The sequence below is a fragment of the Sminthopsis crassicaudata genome, chromosome 2 (genome assembly GCF_048593235.1).
Source record: "Sminthopsis crassicaudata isolate SCR6 chromosome 2, ASM4859323v1, whole genome shotgun sequence".
In the NCBI taxonomy this organism is placed as follows: domain Eukaryota; kingdom Metazoa; phylum Chordata; class Mammalia; order Dasyuromorphia; family Dasyuridae; genus Sminthopsis; species Sminthopsis crassicaudata.
In genome coordinates, this window is record NC_133618.1 from 287,834,429 (window position 1) to 287,854,427 (window position 19,999).

Here is a 19,999-nt window from a genome sequence, read left to right on the forward strand (position 1 = left end):
AGAAAATGAGTAGTTGCTGAGCCCTAAATGCTAATGATACAAGGTATCACACAAGACAGAAGAGGCACTTTACAGATGGCAGGTCTCTTGGAGGCAGCTTTCAATGAGACAAGTTGTGATTCCCTATTCAAATATAATACCTGGGCCAAAGCCCTCCAGGACCTGCTGTGTAGGTATATTGTGTATTAAATTCTCTTAACTACCTTATCTTTCTTTTTGTGTTTCTTTTCCTCTAGCATTGACTTTGTGAATTTAAAAGTTTCTGCAGGGAAGGGCCCTACTAGACACATTGAAGCTGCAATAGCAGTTGCATGATTTGGTTCTTTGACAAGGGAATTGTCAATGCTGGAGAAAGACATCTCTGGAAAGAAGATCTCACTTGCTGTTTGATGAATAACCTCAGTGGAGGTGAAATTCAAAGTGGGGCTAATTAACAATCTTGCAAAAACTTTTTATGTCATAAAGACTTTTTACTGTTAGCCTCCCAACTGATAATAATAGTAGTGAAATGGTAATGAATTCTATTCAGAACATCCAATGAATTTTTTATTCCTTATCTTTTCCTTTTTGCGTGGGAATAAGTGATTTGTTTTATATCTAATTCATGTTTGTACACATTCCCTTTAGCTAAAGAGAATATTTATGTTATATGTATTTCTATATATAATATTTCCATAGTTAGTAATTTCTATAATTAGTAATCATATAAATAGCAATTTTTTCTAAAGACATCAGGGTGAGGTATAGAGCTAATGGATGTGAGAATTAGGTGAGCATAATCCTCTTCTTGAGAAATCAGGCAACCCAAGAACAACAAACCCTGTGTCAACCTTGTTGACAGATACAGCATAGGGATTGGGTCAGAAAGCCACTATGCTAGACAAACAAAATAAATTTAACATTACAATAAAAAAACTAACTTGTTTCCCTTTAAAATTTTCCTCTACTTTTTGTGCATTTTAAGTGTTTTATTGATACTTCTTTCTTTTTTTCATATATCACATTCACTACCTACCCATTCCCCAATCTTACATTATCAAAACAGACTTCCTTTAGCATTCACAGCGATTTGTTGGAGAGAATAACTTAGTTGAAAGGAGTCGCTATAATGAGGAACATTTTGGACACTATGACTGACAAGTAGAGTGTGCAATCTTGGTCATCATATTCAATTTACTCTGCTCAGCCCTAAATTTTTGGGTGGAGTGCTGGTTCCGAAGTTAGGAAGACCTGAGTCTAAATCTGGCCTTATAAGCTTAAACTTAATAGCTGTGTCACTCTAGGAAAGTCACTTAACCCAGTTCACTTCATTTTCCTCATGTATAAAATGAGCTGAAGAAGGGGCAAACCACTTTAGCATCTTTGCCAAGAAAATCCCAAATAGGGTCATGAAGAGTTAGTTACAACTAAAACAACAGTCTCAAATTATTAGGGGCCACCATACTTGTATTAATCTAATGAAAAGTAATTATTTCTACTATAGGAGCATTTTCTTCTGTGGATTGACAACATGCTCTTTCCCATGCAACACACTGAAACATCCATTTCGCTTTCACATGGCCCATAATCCAATCACTTGATGTTTATTGCAAAGAATGAACAGCTACTGCTTGAATCCAATATCCTTCCTTGTTCTCTTGATACCTCTATGGGAATTTTACAATTCAAAATTAATTAGATACCAAGAGAGAATGGGATATCCATTTTGATATAATAATTCATGCTTTGTTCAAGTTTATTCCATCTCTTCAACAAAGAGTGAATAATTATGCCATTAATCCCAAATCCGAGAATTGTTGTGATTGCAACATATTTCTAATGCAAATAAAGATAAATGTCATTCACCCTCAAATTAATGCTTTGAATGCAGATATATAATGATAAGAGTTTTATTTATTTATAGGGCTGATTCCCTGGAGTTCAATAAAGCATTTTGCAAGCAAAAAAGTTAAAATAACAACAGACTTTTGGAATTGATTCTGAATCCAAAATCTGAAGAAAAAAAAAACAAGAAAAATGGGAGAAATATGGAGGATGATTAAAAGAAAATGAGGTGGTTGAGCTTTTATAGGTGAACTTCTCCCAGTGACACATTTTTGTTTATTTATCTATGTCTCAAAAATGAGTTCGTATATGTAGCTATTGGAAAAAATTATGCACAGGATATGTCCTTGGGAAGAAGGGAAAATTTGACTTGGGCAACCTTTCTACCAATGGAGTTAAAGATAATAGGGAATGGGCCTCAGTTGGGAAAGGGCAAGGAGAATTGAAAAGCTGCTGAAATTCTGTGGTGAAATAGTATCTAACCTCTCCTAGCATATAGATACTCTATATATACATTATGGAATATCCTTCTTTCTCTCCTCCCCCCCCCAAAAAAAAAAAATCACTGAAGGGAAATGAGGGAATAGATTAATTTCTTTATTCCTCCGCCATTCCTTTCAACTTTTCTCATTTCTTCTCCTTTTTTCTCTTTTGCTCTTTCTCTGACTTTAAGTCAGAGGGAAGTTAACAAGTCTTCTCTTCGAAGTTCAAGAGATGAAACCTCAGATCCCTCCGAGTCCTGAAGGATTTCAGGGTTCTACTATTACTGGTTATGAGTTCCTATCAAGTACTCCCTAATTTCATTTACACAGTTAACACCAATGAGCTCTTACAAAAAAGGACAATAACTTTGAAGAAATAGCAAGAAGAAAAGTATAAAACCATTTCTCTAAACTGGGAGGTGTACCTTCAGCTTTTGCACTTAGTGCCTGGGAAAATTTAAAGTGATTGATAAAAAATGTTTTACCTTTGAACCTAGAGTCATGGGGATACTTCCTGACATAGGGAATCCTTTTCTCTCTTGTCATATTCTCTACAAATTCACCTCTTGGTGTGGGATAGCAGATGAACACTACTTTAACCATAGGACATTGGTTTCAGCTACTGGGGGAATTCACTTACTTGTATGAATCAAGAAGGTCACCTTTCATGATTGATTTCTCACAAAACCTAACTGTTGTATAAATACCAGTAAAATCTGCTGATTCTACTTATTTAACATCGGATAGTTTTTTTCTCACTTTTTAAAGTTTACAAAGTTATAATCTATCCAGTACTGATTCTGATACTTTTTCACCTAAGAGCAGGAAAGAACAAATGAAAGATTCAATAGAAATAATGTGTTTCCTGGGTGAACAACAGAGCCTGATGTCTCTCCTCCATTTAAAGGCTCATTGCAGTTCTGTCCCCTTACTGAAAGGTTACCAAAGAAGAAACAACAAAAGAAATGGTGGAAAGTAAAGGTAAATCAGGCCTATTATATACAAACTCAATTTGTTCCAGTCATTAGTCTTTCTAGTTTTGAAACCAGTTGGAAAAAATTTTTTGTCACATCCAGCATCAGTTTCTCACTCACTTAGAGCTAGAAACTGGCTCCCTAAATTCCTGTGTGTTGAATTGAAATGAATCAGGAATGTTTTGAGATTTGGGCTTTTATTGCCCAATCAATCCCATACTATGTAGGATATTATTGCAAAGCAATTAAAAATGACATGTTCTTTCATGGACATTGAAATAAACGGATGGATGCCACATCTTGATACGTGTTTCCTGGGTCATCTTTTGATGGAGATTGAATTTGAGTACTTAGTAGGAGTTATTTCCTGAGAAGCTAAATCAGTACTCACAACAACCTGGGAGTATCATTATCCTTATTTCATAGATAAGAAAACTGAGGCTCAGAGTTGAACTGACTTTTTTTTTTCCATAAGATTATGAAATGGATGATCTGGGACTTGGATTCAGATTTTTTCATTCCAAGTTCAAGGTACACTTCATTGCAAGATACTAAATTATCTGTACTGACAGAAACGCAGAGGCAAGGATAAAGGAAGGAGTAAACATGTAAGCACACACATAAAATATACCACATCGGCATATAAAAGTCATATCTGAGATAGGTTGATTTTAGATTAGAGCTCAGAATATTTCAGAAAACTGTGGGGCTTTATTTGTGACTACAACATCACAGAAATCTGTAACCTCCTACTCCCTGTGACGATGAGAGGCCATGGGAAATATAAGATATATTAGACCATCAAGGTTCAGAATCTAAAATTCTAAGGCCAGACCTGAGGAACAAATAACAAAACTTGAACCATGAATTTGGCTTTAGAAATGTTTTATCTAAGGTTTTAAGAGCATAGGTGAGTTCTGTCCATTCACTTTTACCACTAATGGCACTCCACTTATTTCTCTTCCATTTGTGTAAAAAAAAAATTAGAAGGAATGATCATTCCTTAAGTACTATTTGAAATAAAGGCCTTACTATATGATTTAAGGATTGATATTTCCTTATGCCCTAGAAATTTAAATCCTAGAATTATCTTAGGGAAAGCCAATCATGGGAAGAGGAAAACCAGTCACAGATTAAAAATGGGATACATATTTTCATGAATGGATACCACAAAAAATGTGAAGAAATAAATGATCCATTTTAGTAGAGCCTGGATATATTGATGGGATGAAGTATCAGAACCTAAGGAGCTAAGACCAAATCCTGGAGACAAGAGAAAGTAGCAAATTCCAAGGCTCAAACCAAAAAATCTGCTGTCTTCCTATTTAGCATTATCATATAACATTTCCCTAAGCAGAAAATGGCTGTGGTGAGTCTCAGAACTTCCCAAAGTGATGAACTGGAGTGATCATCAGATGAATCACTTAACCAATCTATGCCTTTGTTTCATTTATAAAATGAGTAATATGAACATGAGAATTCCTTTTAATTCTAAAGATATGATCCTCTGAGGAGCCTACAAATTAATGATACTATGATCCTCTGAATTTGTGCAGAATCCAGTTTAATCTTACCAATACCACCTGACCTTTCTTCCATGATCTGTGTGCTTCAGAAAGAAGTGCAGTTAATCCAAGTAAACCAGAAAATCACAATTTTGTAGTTCTATTAGATGACAGTAGTCATTCTTCTTTATTTAGTTCTTTGAGAGGTAAGCCAGGAAGCTATCTGTTCTTTCTGTTCTTTAATTGTTTTCTGGGACCAAACCAACCACTAAAATGCTGTCTCTAAGCACTGTCACACCTTTCCCATAGAGACCACAAACTCAGCTCCTTTTATATTCACACTTTTAGGCTTTTTCTTCTTTATGATTATAGAGGAAGAGTATTTTATGAGAAAATGCTTCTTTGGTTTTGTGGTGCTTTTGATTAAAAGTAGGGGATGTATAACAAGGGAAGAAGCTGGGAGAAAATGGCCTGAATTTTCCTAAATTTTCACTTTTATAGTATTTATGTTTCCCTCTGTTATAAAGCCTAATTCTTGGGTCAGGTAATAGCCTTCAGAGTATAAAAATGTTCCACTTTAAGTAGAGATATATTGGTAAGGAGGTGGGAAGAAGGTCAAGGGAGGATACCTCCTGGCTTCTTACAAACTTCCACAAGGAAAAGATGTGGATGTTTCCGAAAAAAGCCTTGCTTATAACTACCTAAGTATTTTGGACTTGTCATTGATCTGGTCATCCCTGAAAGAGGACAGTATTAAGGCAGTAAACAATTGATTCAGACCCATTGCTATTCTTCTTTAGTCAGAAGGTTTCTCTCCTCCCAAAATAGGATTTGTAGGATTTCACTTTTCTCCCCAATTAGTCTGTAGCGAGTCAACCAGCTAATCTTCAGTCTTTGGCTCTGTTTTCTGGAGGAGGACAATCATTTCTGGTTGAATATCAGGTTCTTTCCTTCTGGATGAAACCACCACACTGATTTTAAAGCTATCAAATAGTCAGTAATCTCTAAAGTCTCTCAAGTACTGAATAAAAAATAGAAAAAGAGATCAAGAAAAGAGAAAAATAATCCAGAATTAGATCAAAACCTGCATAGGCTAATATTTTATAAATTTGAATGCAAAGAAGTAGGAAAAGTAATGATTATTAGATTAAAAGCTGTTGAAAATTGGATAGTAGCTTGACAAATCTCACCTATAACAATAAATTTCAAAACAATCAGTTGTATTTTAAACAAAAACTTTGAAAATTAGAAAAAAATATGCCATGATATAGTTTTCACATTTGTGAAGGGAAAGATGAATCTTACCATAGATTATAATTCTTCTAATTTGTGTTCCTACCTGAAGTCCCTTCGTCTTGCCTCCATCCAGTTGCTGAAATGAATTTCTTTAATTATAGATTTACTCATATCACTGCCCTTCTCAATAAAATACAGCAGCTCTCTAGAACAGTTGTCCTCAAACTTTTTAAATAGGGGGCCAGTTCACTGTCCTTCAGACTGTTGGAGGCCAGACTATAGTAAAAACAAAAACTCACACTCTGTTTCCGCCCCTCAGCCCATTTGCCATAACCTGGCAGGCCACATAAGCATCCTCAGCAGACCGCATCTGGCCCGCAGACCGTAGTTTGAGAACCCCTGCTCTAGAATCTCTAAGATAAATCATAAATCATTTTGCTTAGTTTTTTAAAGCTCTCTACAATCTGATCCTAAACTTTTTTTTTTTCTTGAAGTTTCCTGCAGAGGATTTTCCTCTTTGATTTAGCTAGCCTCACCTTCTCTCAACTACTCACATAAAAAACTTCATCTTTGCTTGTTTTGGAATAAGAGATGAAATGGAAGCTGTTTTAGAGGTAGGAAAATGTAGGAAGAAAGAGTCTTAAAGAAGTTAAGGAAGAAGAGAGAATAATCAAGAAAGATCATTGGGGGCCATGAGGCAAAGCCTCATTCCCCGCCATATATGGCATATATGAATTTCAGCCTGGAAAATGAAGAAAATGTTTGTGGTACTTGTCTGATTCAGAGGACTTTTTGCTGACAGCAGCTCACTGCTGGGAAAGATAATGCTGTGGTTGTGATGAGGTATATACCTAATGATGAGGTATAACCAAATGATATCTAAATAAAATTAAAATTAATTGAGGTCTAATGGCAGGATTGGGGTACAGGGAGTCAAATGGAGTTCCCCTGCAACCCCTTTGGATTCAGCGCAAGGATACAAAGTTAAATAAGTTCTAGTGGTGGCAAGAGTCCCCTGTAAATGAATTTACAGGCTTGAAAAACTAGATTGATAAAAGAGGTTTATTGTAGGGTTTGGAAGTAAGGTTAAAGTCTGGTTAGTAAAAGGTATTAGACAGAGGAAGATATACACCGAAAGCGGCGGGACAGAGAGTCTGTGATGCAAAACATCGTTCTCACATATTTCAACTCTCTGCCAAGAGATGATTCCAGCTTGGCTCTTTTATTTGCTTGAAGAGGCATATAGGTGGAGCCTAGGTTGATTCCTCGATAGCCAGAATCCCACCAGGTTGGGGTTGGGCTATCTGAGCAGATCATTAGAATGGGGACTGGGTACAGCCCAAGCTGGCTCAGATCTGGATCTCTCCCCTTGGAATATAGAAGGGTGGTTTTGACCAGATAAATCAAAGGTCAATCCCAAAGGAAGTTGAAGATCAGAAAAGGAATCTTAAAGGGGGCTATGCCTGCATCATTTCCCCCCCTCAAGCAGTTAGATCTTAAATTATTTTAAGAAAAAATTTTGGGGCAGTGTCTCTTATTTGAGGCAAGGTTGACAATTTTCTCCAAGGATCTTCAGAGTAGCGGGGTCCCCTTTTCATTTCCCCCTCAAACCATCACCTCCAGATTCATGTGGGAAAAGGGGCGATGAACTCCTCTTAACTGCTTACAGCTGACAAGGAGGTGAGGCGTGAGGTGTGGGGGATGGCAGCAGGGCCTCTAGGGGGTGTCCCTGTCAGTTGGCCCCAGTCAGTTGTTCAGTCAGTGTTCTCCAGGCTGAAGGCCAGTTGAGAATCCAAAGCTTCAAGCCTAGAGAAAAGAGATCTAGGGAACAGATTAAAAGTGGGATGTCATCCAGGGTAGAGATGGTGACACTTGGAAATGGGGAAATGTATCAGATCCCCTCTGGGGGCTGCGGGTAAAATGCTAATGGCCCATCTATTAAAGAGAAGTAGGAGAAAATGCTGAGAAATCCAAAGCTAATCTCCCTCACTGTCTTAGGATAACAGCAATAGTTACACAGTTTTAACAACTCCCATCCCAAATCTTAAATAACCCAGACAAGGTTTAACAGTCATTCATCAATCATTCCCAAAGTCCTCCATAGCAGTCCAAAGTTCACCAGAAGCAGGGTCTAGTCCATGGTCTAAAACCGCTGCAGTCTGAGAAATGGTTGGAGGCTCTCATTCCATGGGGTGGGTCTGCTGTGCTGACAATCAAAGCTGATCTAGGTCCCAGAAGCAAGTCAATATCTGTAATTTGACCCAAAATCTAGAATAAAAACATAAATCTAAAAATAAAGGTTAGAACAGCCTGTGATAGAAAGAATGGTCCACAGGACTGCTGCAAAAATGTGAAGAGGTCAAAACAGATCGGCCAGCAGCTTCCTTTGTGAAGACATGATTAAAAATCTTAAAACAAAATATTTGTGTAAAAAAACAAAATATTTGTGTAAAAGACAAATGACCAGGCAAAAAACTTATTTGCCCAAGCATTTAGGATACAATGATTGCATATAATAAGACTGAAAATAGCAAGATATGACATAATTGAATTGTATTAACAATTCTATTGACCATTGCTCTGTTCATAAAAATCAGTTACAGGAGGAAAAAAATGCAAGAACTATAAGATGAGCAGTTCCAATCAATTGTCCCACTAACTGCCAGAGGGTGGAGCTTTAAAACTCCCAAAAAGCATTAACTAATTAACTTTAAGCTCAAGAAAATTTTTATTCCCACTGATTCCATTAATCAGATTTCTGATAAATTCTAAACAAATATTTATCATAACCTTATATTGATAACAGTAAGGAATTTGTCCCAATACATTCACAACTTAAACAATTATCATATCTAAGTAGATGTTTCATAAGTAAACATTGTTCATACAAATCAGTTTGCTTTTAAAATACCCAATATGTAGAAAAATATCCCAAATTGCATATTGTCCTTAACAGAAACACTTTCAAAAGGACAAAGAAAAAACTATTATTTTTGAGACTCTTTAAATAATCTCAGGATGACCCAATATAATAATTATAATAATAATCTTTAAACTTATATTTTAAACTTATATAGAATGTCCAAATACCACATACAAGAATTCAAGAAGCTCTTAAAATAGCAATTAAACTTTTAGTATGGATCACATTTATGACCATATTCCTCAAACAACAAAACCCATTTTGTATAAGGAAACAAATATTCAATCAATTAACCTAAATTTGAGTCTTTGAAATCACCGTTTGGAAAAAAAAAAAAAAAACCAGCAGGAAACACACTTGGGGGGGGAGGGGAAGAAAAGAAAGTATTCCATGTGGTCACCCTTCCCCCATTCAAAAAAATTTTTTTTTTCCATCCTTCCATTAAAAACTTTCCTCTTTCCTTCTTGCAATATACCTTAAACAACTTTTCCTAGAAGTTCCACTGCTAAAATAGCAAAAGCAGTGGGGGGGGGGGGGGGGAAGGGGCATGAGTAGAATCTTTGCCTTTGAAGACAACAGATTCCATTTCTCCCTCTCCCACCTCTTCCTTCCAATTCCCAAATACCTTTCCAATACCTTCTCATTCCTTAATGCAAACCCTTTTCCTTTCAAAATCTATATAAGATTCACACTATATAGTGAATAACTCAAAACTCCACAAAACTCACACATGTCTAGCAGGGATGGATTTAAAGTATTACTCAGGTTAACAAATAAAAATCAGTCCCAGAGTTTGAAAGAGAAAAGAAATGCTTTTAAGAATGCACTTGCCAGAGAGTTGGTGGGTGGAGAGGGATTGGAATTCAGCTAATCTATTAGGAGTACAGGTGTTGAAACGGAGGCACTTTTCTCAAAAAGATTGAGTCCCCATTCTCCCTACTGTACCCCAAGAAGGGGACACAATGGGAACATTTAAATGGCAGGTTGCTAAGCCATATGGGAGAGGTCTGAAAAAGGCCTTGAGTTCTGTAATTCCCACTCCATGGGGAGGGGGAGGAAAGGCCAGAGTGAGGGTGGGGGAGAAGGAGATGCCATCTTATCCCGTGCATTGTGTCCTGAGTAGTGAGGGCTTCTTTGCTGATTTCACGCTGGAACTTGAGGGCGGGGCAGCTCGCCCAAGTCCTCCAAATCTTGCTGGGGGAGCAAGACCTGAAGGGGAGACCAATTACCCCTGTCCAGGAGGGAGCAGCAGCTGGGCAGAGACATATCTCCATGCACACCCCAATTCACCTTTCTCCTTGTGGCTACAACTGAATAGTTGGGTGCAAGAGGGGCTCAAATACAGATTTCTCCCCCAGAACAGATCAAAAGGGAGTGGTGGTCTGGGATTCCCAAGAAGGGTGGGGTCCTCAGAAGGCCATGTGGTTGGGGGGGGAGGGTGAAAAAGAGATGATTCCTCCAGAGTCAGAGGCCTGAGGGCCAGCTTTCTGGGGAAAGAAAAAAAAAGGATTAGAAATGCTTTGAGATGCAAAAGAAGGTCTTTTGTCTCTGGAAGCAGCCTTCTCCAAACCCAGCATCTGCTAAGGAAGAATTTTAGAGTCCTAGGTGTCTAGAATGTGGACAGGCTTTTAGTTTTCTAACTTTTTGCAGCCTCTCTCTTATCTCTAGAGACCGAGAGTGAGACAAAAGGAGACCTTCTGTCAATCGCAGCAATTCCTAAAGAATTGTTCCCGAGTATAGAGCTCTAACAACGACCCAAGCCTGAAGTGGCTTGGATGTCCACTGCAAAATAGGAAAAGAAAAAAATCTTTCACCTTGTTCAGGGTTCCATTCGGTTTTCGAGGATTTTATCAGGGAACCAAATGATGAGGTATATACCTAATGATGACATATAACTAAATGATATCTAAATAAAATTAGGACTAATTGAGGTCTAATGGCAGGATTGGGGTACAGGGAGTCAAATGGAGCTCCCCTGCAACCCCTTTGGATTTGGCGCAAGGATACAAAGTTAAATGAGGTATAGTGGCGGCAAGAGTCCCCTGTAAATGAATTTACAGGCCCAAAAATCTAGATTGATAAAAAGAGGTTTATTGTAGGGTTTGGAAGTAAGATTAAAGTCTGGGTAGTAAAAGGTATTAGACAGAGGAAGAAATACACCAATAGTGTCCGGGACAGAGAGTCTGTGATGCAAAGCATGGTGCTTGCGTGTTTCAACTCTCTGCCAAGAGATGATTCCAGCTTGGCTCTTTTATTTGCTTGAAGGGGCATATAGGTGGAGCCCAGGTTGATTCCTCGATAGCCAGAACCCACCAGGTGGGGGGTTGGGCTGTCTGAGCAGATCATTAGAATGGGGGCTGGGTACAGCCCAAGCTGGCTCAGATCTGGATCTCTCCCCTTGGAATACAGAAAGGTGGTTTTGACCAGATAAATCAAAGGTCAATCCCAAAGGAAGTTGAAGATCAGAAAAGGAATCTTAAAGGGGGCTATTCCCACATCAGTTGAGTTACTTTTATTTCTTCTGAAAACATACTTGTACAAATGTACACATTTGGGGGAATGTGAGGTTTTCTCAATGCAATATAATGTGAAGTATCTTTTGAGAAGAGCATGAGAAATGAATGATTTCCTAATAAATTAAAAGGGGAATTAGAATCCATAAAGACTTGGAGAACCATGGTTTGCTCTAGGTGTCTTCAGATCTAGTTGGGGTCCCTTTCTACCTTGACTTTCCTTTAAATAAGGGAAAAATTAATGGTTGAGGAAGAAGTGGCTCTGTCTAACTGGCAATCTTCTATATCTTTTAGGGGGACTCTGGAGGACCTCTACTATGTGGTAAAGTGGCCCAGGACATTGTCTCCTATGGAAACCCAGGTGGGAGAAATCCTTGTGTCTAGACTGGAATCTCCAGCTTCTTACCATGGATCAAGAAAACAATGAATGCTTATGAGTACAAAGTATTAGGTCAGATTCTGCTTCCAAGACTGAATCTCTCTCATAATCAATCAGAAGTGATTTCTGCATACAAACCCTAAAGCCAAAAGGGTGTTTGGAAAAGTAGAGAGACCATTTCCCAATAAACCTGAATGCTAATTTGCAGTTAGAGCCATTCTTTTTTCTCTTTCTTTTTCATCATCTCTGGGTTTATATTCTCTTACCCACAGACATAGTCATATAACTTATAAAGCAGTATAGCTTGAAGAATATTAGAAATAAATATAATCCAAGTCCTTTTTTATTGTATTAGGTGATATAGTACCTTCATGGTAACACATCTAGTTATTAATATTAGGAAAAAGTTTAGAGACAGGGATAGGGATTTGGTGAAAGTTGATCTTTTGATCAACACAAAAATCCTGCCATTTTTGACAAGATCTTGTCAAGTTCCTAAGTACATATTTCTCATATTCCTTTCCTCTTCACTGCTACTACCAGAACATTTATCTAGGAGCAAAATTTAGTTTCTTTCTTTTTGAGGAAGAACAGGGAAAGAAAGGGAAGAAAAGGAAAGGGAAGACTAGCGAGAAGGGAAAAGAAGAAAGGGGAAATGAAGATAAAGGACAAAGTGCAGGAAAGGGGAAGGAAAGAGAAAAAAAAGGGGGGAAAGGAAGAGAAGCCAAACTAAGGGAAGGAATGCTAAAGGAAGGGAAAGGAAAGGAAAAGAAGGGAAATAGCATTTATGTGCTAAACAGACATTATGCTGAGACCTTTAGATTGATTATTTAATTTAATCCTAAAAATAATGCTCAGAGGCAGTTCCTGTCATTGCTATCCCTAACTCCAATTAACAGATAAGGAAATTGAGGCAGAAAAAAAAAAAAAGCAATTTGCTTAATATGATCTAAGTAGTATGTGTCTGAAACTAGATTTAAAATCTACTCCAGGCCTAGAACTCTATCTACTGTAATCATCAAGTTGCTTTTGTCAGATACTTCGAATGATTCACCTCCTACTAATTTTTTATTAATGCCTTAAAAACACATAGCAGTCTTTTGCTACTATCTGGCTCCCAAATCCTCTCTGGGAACAAAAGAAAGAAGTTTTCATAAAGATGACTGAAATTTTATTTCTTTCAAATGTATCCCCTAAAAACTTCTGTTATTTGCAGAGACACTTTTATTCCACAGGACCAAATTGGTTCTCTTCAATTAATCTGATTGCAACAACTTTTGACTATGACTTTCATTTTTATGATTATGTTGTTTCTTAGAGGACAGCATTCCAGGACATTCAGACACCACAGTTTGTATTCCTCAGACGAAAAGTATTCCTCAGGCTTATGCCTTTCCAAACACATTATTCAAAATTTATTCATTGACTCAATAGTCAGGTTAAGCAAAAGACTTAATCATATTAAAGGTAGCATTAGTAAAAATCAGGTTTTTTGCCATAAGGGACAAAAAAAATCACAAATCCTATGGCGAAATCAAATCTCAATGTTAGAGTATATTTCCCCGAATTTTCAGTATTCCAGATTGAAAGAGTTAGGCAAACAAGAAAGTTCATTTGCTTCATAAAGCATTTTTACTTTACATTTTTTAGAAGCAGAAAAATAGAAGTTAATTGCATTACTTAACTCATGAGAATTATTAATCATTATTATAATGAGCACAAAGTACTACTAGGTAGTATGGAGGATGAAATATCAAACCTGAAGTCAAGATAGATCTGAGTTCAAAGTTTTCTTAGATATTTATCTATGATGTGACTCTGTGCAATTCATTTCACCTCTTTCTGCTCTGGTTCCTCAGTTGTAATATAACATTAGTATGTCCCCAAAAGTTTGTTGTGAGAAACAAATGAGGTAATATCAGTAAAACTTTATGGAAATTTTAAAATGCAAAAACACTCTCACACACAATTAAGAAAAGACAGTTTTGTAGTATTGGAAATGCTTCCATATCTAGATGCAAAAGAGAGCTTAGGATTTAGAGAATCCAGTAACTTTCCTAATTATACCAATACTACAAAACCTAATTAGAGGCAGTAAGAAACCTTCCGCATCTTCCCACCTCCAAATCAGGAATTATTTTCTAAATTACTAAATTTCTTTTCTATATGAATTTAGAAAATAAATTATTTCTTGGAGATAACTAGGAAATGGTTAACATACCTACATTCCAACACTCACTCTGTGAAAAGTCAGCTTTTCATAGACTAATAAAAAACTCACATCTTCAGAAATCACATGCATATTTGCTTGTCTCTTCCAGGTTTGTAGCCATTTATCCTTCTTACTGAAATCTCCTCCTGCTGCTTCCCTAGACTGGAACATACTTTAAAGTTTGAGGAGTCCTCACTTTCCTTAGCAGTGTCTGAGAAAGAGAAGAGCAGGATTTGAGGTACTTTAACTGCCTGATACCCCCTGGGTCCTCTTCTGGAAATGCCATATGTACATATGGATTTTTTAATGATCTTTATGAGAATAAAATCCTTACATCTAAATAAAGACTTTCTACATAAATCATTTTATTGACAACAACAACTACTCTGTGAGAGGTCTTTCTGACTCTCAGACTAGTATGCTGTCCCCTAAGCTCTCATTTTCTGCCCTATAGACAGGAGGAAACTGAAGCTAGCAGAGGTCTAATGTCCTATCTCTGAAGCAATGGTACATTAGCTGTGTTGCTTCATCCAGTCCCCAACATCAGGCCTTTAAAGGGGATAAAAAGAGTAGGATAAACTCAAACATTTCAATCAGTTTTCAGTTTCTGTCCATTACCACTGTAATTTTCTTTTTCACCTTTGAAAAAACCTTTAGTATTTGGAAATGAGAATCTTGAACACCTGCCTGTTCTATTGTACTATAATAGAAGTTCATCAGCATAAAAGAAGAAGCTGAGGGACATGGAGTTGCTCTATATAGAAAGAAAAAGAGATATCATTCAAGACTACTTGCTGTCTTGAAGAGGGGAAGGTAAGGGAGGGATGGAGAGAAACTTGAAAGAAAAGTCTTATAAAAATGAAAACTGTCTTTACAAGTATTTAAAAAAATAAAATACTGTTGAAAAAAAAAAGAAATTCAAAGGCTGGATAGAGTTTAAATACTATAATCTTAAGCTTTTTATGCTTATCTAACTCACTTTTATATCAGATATATGTGCTTGTGTTTAAAGTTAGAAAAAGTCTCAATATGTATGTATGTGTGTAAGTATGTGCAGATGTGTGAGTACATGTATAATTTAAAACCCATGTCAGAGAGAGAGAGAGAGAGAGAGAGAGAGAGAGAGAGAGAGAGAGAGAGAGAGAGAGAGAGAGAGAGAGAGTCTGTAATAGTATAGGTCTTGTTGACATCTATGAAACTCAATTGGGAGAGTGCTTGGCCTGAATTCATGAATTCAAATTTGGTCTCAGCTACTAACTCTAGGACCCTGAGCAAATCACTTACCTTGGTTTGCCTCAGTTTTCTCATCTATGAACAGACTTAGAGAAGGAAATAGCAAAGCACTCCAGTATCTTTGCAAAGAAAAATCCAAATTATATCATGAAGCATCAGATATGATGAAAAAGACTGAACAATAACAAATTGAAAGTAGAGGTAGGGTTAATCAAATTTACATTCCTTTGGGGCAGACACTGTTCCAAATTTAATTTTTAATCTTCATAACTCCCAGTGTTTAGCACAGTGTTGGTAGGAAACATAGTTTAATAAATATTTAAGAAGCATTTTTTGTAAAAGGTAGTGAGAATATGTCCTTGGTGGAGTTGCAAAATGATTCAATTATTCTGGTAAGTAATTTGTAACTATGTGCTACAAAACTGCCTATCTTTTGATCTAGCAGTATCACTTCTAGGTCTGCATCCAAAAGAGATAATAAAAGAGGTAGGAGGACCCATATATGCAAAAATATTTGTAGCAGCTATTTTTGCAGTGTCAAGGAATTGAATATTGAGTCTATAGGGAATGACTGACTAAGTTATAGTATATGAATATAATGGAATATTGTTGTTCTGTAAGATATGATGAGCAACCTGATATCAGGAAAGCCTAGAAAAATTTAAATAAAGTGATGCAGAAGAAAGTGAGCAGAATCAGGAGAACATTTTACACAGGAATGGCAAACTTATGTGTGATGGACTTGATTCTTCTCATTAATGTGGTTATCCAAGACAGTTCCAATAGATTTGGGATGGAAAATGTCATCTACTTCCAAAGAGAACACTATGGAGCTTGAATGCAGATCAAAGCATAGTATTTTCACCAGTTTTTGTTTGTTTTTCTTTCTCATAGTTTTTTTCCCTTTTAGTCCATTTTCTTGCACATATGATTAAAATACATATATATTATAGATATTAATTTATATTTCAAGTAATTAAGTAGAAAATTAAAAGGTAGTGAGTGTGATAGAGATTTGGAAAAATGAGTATGATAGTAAGGCAAAGGGTACAAGTGGAAGGGTTACTCTTGGTAAGAAAGAAAGCTGGGCTTATTAATGACATTTAAGGGCTGAGAAACCTAGTAGGTATCAATTATATACTGTACTAAATGTTGCCAATTCCCTAATCTGAGTGTAAGATAGCCTTTTGCATCAAAGATTTCTAACCCTGGGACTCTTTCTAGTGTCTCTTTCTCAGAACCCTATATTCTATTGGTAAATGTCATCAGCAGTGACTCATTCAGGTTGTGGTTGAAACCTTGTTTCTTCTTACATGTGAATTCTACCAAACATTTAAAGAACAATTAACCCCAATGTTATATAAACTATTTAAAAAATAGGGGACGAAGGAGTCCTACCAAACTCCTTTTATGACACAGACATGGTACTGATACCAAAACCAGGTAGATCAAAAACTGAGAAAGAAAACTATAGACTAATTTCCTTAATGAACATTGATGCTAAAATCTTAAATACGATATTAGCAAAAAGACTTCAGAAAATCATCCCCAGGATAATACACTATGATCAAGTAAGATTTATACCAGGAATGCAGGGCTGGTTTAATAGTAGGAAAACTATTAATATAATTGACCATATTAATAACCAAATTAACAAAAACCATATGATCATCTCAATAGATGCAGAAAAAGCATTTGATAAAATCCAACATCCATTCCTACTAAAAACATTTGAGAGTATAGGAATAAATGGACTATTCCTTAGAATAATCAGGAGCATATATTTAAGACCATCAGTAAGCATAATATGTAATGGAGATAAACTGGAACCTTTCCCAGTAAGATCAGGAGTGAAACAAGGTTGCCCACTATCACCATTACTATTCAATATTGTATTAAAAATGCTATCCTCAGCAATAAGAGTCGAGAAAGAGATTAAAGGAATAAGAGTAGGTAATGAGGAAATCAAACTGTCACTCTTTGCAGATGATATGATGGTATACTTAGAAAACCCCAGAGATTCTAATAAAAAGTTATTAGAAATAATTCACAACTTTAGCAAAGTTGCTGGATACAAAATAAATCCACATAAATCCTCAGCATTTTTATACATCACCAACAAAATGCAACAGCAAGAGATACAAAGAGAAATTCCATTCCAAACAAATGTCTAGAGTATAGAATATTTGGGAATCCATCTACCAAAGAAAAGTCAGGAATTATATGAGCAAAATTACAAAACACTTCCCACAAAAATAAAGTCAGATTTTGTGCCCGTGGATAGGCCGAGCAAATATAATAAAGATGACAATACTCCCCAAACTGATCTATTTATTTAGTGCTATACCAATCAGACTCCCAAGAAACTATTTTAATGACCTAGAAATAATAACAACGAAATTCATATGGAAGAATAAAAGGTAGAGAATTTCAAGGGAATTAATGAAAAAAAAGTCAGATGAAGTGGTCTAGGTGTACCTGATCTAAAGCTATATTATATAGCAGCAGTCACCAAAACCATTTGGTATTGGCTAAGAAATAGACCAGTCGATCAATGGAACAGATTAGGTACAAAGGACAAAAAAGGGTACAACTATAGCAATTTGTGTTTGACAAACCCAAAGATACCAGCATTTGGGATAAGAATTAATTACTTTAAAAAAACTGTTGGGAAAACTGGAAATTAGTATGGCAGAAATTAGATATGGATCCACACTTAATTTAACTTAACAAGATGAGATCAAAATGGGTCTATGATTTAGGCATAAAGAATGAGATCATAAATAGATTAGAAGAACAGAGAATAGTCTACCTCTCAGACTTGTGGAGAAGGAAGGAATTTATGACCAGAGGAGAACTAGAGATCATTATTGATCACAAAATAGAAGATTTTGATTACATCAAACTAAAAAGTTTCTCCACAAACAATACTAATGCAAACAAGATTAGAAGGGAAGTAACAAATTGGGAAAATATTTTTACAGTTAAAGGTTCTGATAAAGGTCTCATTTCCAAAATATATAGAGAACTGACCCTAATTTATAAGAAATCAAACCATTCTCCAATTGATAAATGGTCAAAGGATATGAACAGACAATTCTCAGATGATGAAATTGAAACTATATCCACTCATATGAAAGAGTGTTCCAAATCACTACTGATCAGAGAAATGAAAATTAAGACAACTCTGAGATACCACTACATACCTTTCAGATTGGCTAAGATGACAGGAACAAATAATGGTGAATGTTGGAGGGGATGTGGGAAAACTGGGACACTAATGCATTGTTGGTGGAGTTGTGAAAGAATCCGGCCATTCTGGAGAGCAATTAGGAACTATGCCCAAAAAGTTATCAAACTGTGCATACCCTTCGATCCAGCAGTGCTACTATTGGGTTTATATCCCAAAGAAATACTAAAGAGGGGAAAGGGATCTGTATGGCCAAAATGTTTGTAGCAGCTCTTTTTGTAGTAGCTAGAAACCGGAAGATGAATGGATGTCCATCAATTGGAGAATGGTTGGGTAAATTATGGTATATGAAGGTTATGGAATATTATTGCTCTATAAGAAATGACCAGCAGGATGAATTCAGAAAGGTTTGGAGAGACTTAGATGAACTGATGCTGAGTGAAATAAGCAGAACCAGAAGATCACTATACACTTCAACAACAATACTGTAGGAAGATATATTCTGATGGAAGTGGATATCTTCAACATAAAGACGATTCAACTCACTTCCAGTTGATCAATGATGGACAGAAACAACTACACCTAGAGAAGAAACACTGGGAAGTGAATGTAAACTGTTAGCACTACTGTCTATCTACCCAGGTTACTTATACCTTCAGAATCTAATACTTAATGTGCAACAAGATATATTGTATCTAGGTTATACTGTAACACATGTAAAATGTATGGGATTGCCTGGAATCTAGGGGAGGGAGTAGTGGGAGGGAGGGGAAAATTTGGAAAAATGAATACAAGGGATAATGTTATAAAAAAAGTTACTCATGCATATATACTGTCAAAAAATTTATAATTATAAAATTAATTAAAAAAGAAACCTTGTTTCTTCAATCATTTTTTATTTCTTTAAGCCAAAGAATTTTATCATTTAAATGATTTTGTGACTGAGAATTGGCATATCTTCACTATATATAGATCTAATTAGGAGAGCTGTGAGGTCATTGGACACATCCTCTCCTTCCCTGGTAGAAGTTATAAAATATGGGGACTCAAAGGTAAAAGCAACTTGCTTTGTCTACCCTCTCTGGCAAGATTCATTTTCTGTTTCCACTCTTAGTGACTTTGCTTCAAATTCCTGGTGCTACAGTTGGTGAGTTCTCTTATTTCCCCATCCTAAATTGTTTGAGTTTATCCAAAAATGGCCTGCTTCTTCCCCTGCTAAATACCTAATCCTTCCAGACCTACTGTAGATGTTTGGCCTCCAAACTTCTGTGAGTAGTATTCTTCTTGGACCATGCACAGAGTCATACTGAATTACCTGGGAAAAAAAAGGTAATATTGGGTGAGCATTTTCAAAAGGTCTTTGAGAATGTATCTGTCTGAAAAATTTGTCTTGTCATTTTAAACTTTGAACTTTGCTTGTTTGAAGGAGAATTGGTTTAGACAAATGATTGCCATTTCCCTTTTTTTGGAGCAGGAAAAATGGGTTCTGTAGAGGAAATTTAATACTCAAATCATCTGGGAGACTCAG

General features: G+C 36.3%; 1 long non-coding RNA gene across 1 annotated transcript; it reads left to right on the forward strand.

The window, feature by feature from the left end:
- The first annotated feature begins 249 nt into the window (after positions 1-249).
- Positions 250-12,020, forward strand: LOC141556089 (uncharacterized). The gene is made up of 3 exons (XR_012486430.1): positions 250-408; positions 1,904-2,053; positions 11,752-12,020. It is a non-coding gene; the product is annotated as an uncharacterized LOC141556089 (long non-coding RNA).
- The last annotated feature ends 7,979 nt before the right edge of the window (positions 12,021-19,999 follow it).